Source organism: Mandrillus leucophaeus, unplaced genomic scaffold, assembly GCF_000951045.1.
Source record: "Mandrillus leucophaeus isolate KB7577 unplaced genomic scaffold, Mleu.le_1.0 Scaffold206, whole genome shotgun sequence".
NCBI classification, from domain to species: Eukaryota; Metazoa; Chordata; class Mammalia; order Primates; family Cercopithecidae; genus Mandrillus; species Mandrillus leucophaeus.
In genome coordinates this window covers 628,417-629,558 of record NW_012102099.1, presented here as the reverse complement: position 1 = coordinate 629,558, position 1,142 = coordinate 628,417, and positions in this window count along the sequence as shown.

The following is a 1,142-nucleotide window of genomic DNA, read 5'->3' as shown; positions in this document are numbered from 1 at the left end:
TGGGATTATAGGCGCCTGCCACTGTGCCCGGCTAATTTTTGTATTTTTAGTAGAGACGGGTTTTCACCATCTTGGCCAGGCTTGTCTTGAACTCCTGACCTCGTGATCTACCTGTCTCAGCTTCCCAAAGGGCTAGGATTACAGATGTGAGCCACTGTGCCCGGCCAACACTAACGTTTAAATCAGTGGACTTTTAAGTGCAGCAGCGGCCCCCCTTATCCATGTGGGATATGTTCCAAGACTCCTAGCAGATTCCTAAACCCACATAGTCCCGAGCCCTATACACATGTTTTTCTCAATCTGACAACAGTGCCTGCTACTAAGTGATTAACAGCGTATATAGTGTGGGTACCCTGGAGAAAGGATCGATTCTCATCCCAGAACATGAATTCATGTCCAGGATGGAGTGGGCCAGCATGAGATTTCATCATGCTACTCAGGATGGTATGCAATTTAAAGCTTATAAATTATTTCTGGAATTTTCCACTTAATATTTTCAGACTGTGAGTAAATGAAACCAGGGAAAATGAAAACATGGATACGGGGGGACCTATTGTATTGCAAATTCCTCTCCGTAGTGTAGGTGGGCCTCATCGAATCAGTTAAAGCCTAAAAAAAAAAAAAAAAAAGGCTGGCATCCTATCCCTTTCTCCCTAGTGAGGAATTCTGACAGCAGACAGTTTTTATTTTCCTATTTTTTTTAGAGACAAGGTCTCATGCCATTGCTCAGGCTGGTCTTGAACTCCTGGGCTCAAGTGATCCTGCAGCCTTGGCCTTCCAAGAAGTTGGGAGTACAGGTGTGTGCCACAGTGCCTGGCTAGCAGATACCCTTTGAACTGCAACTCTTCCTGCATCTCTTGCCTGCTGGTCTACTCTGAAGACTGATCATGTGAGCCAATCTTTTAAAATAAAAATCTCTCTTCCCACATACATACACATATACATCTAGATATGTGCACACACATCCTGTTGATTCTGTTCTCTGAGAACTGTGATTAACACTGGCACCATTTATCAAAACTGCTCATACTGGACCAGGCGCAGTGGCTCACGCCTGTAATCCCAGCACTTTGGGAGTCCGAGGCAGGTGGATCACCTGAGATCAGGAGTTCGAGACCAGCCTGGCCAACACTGTGAAACCC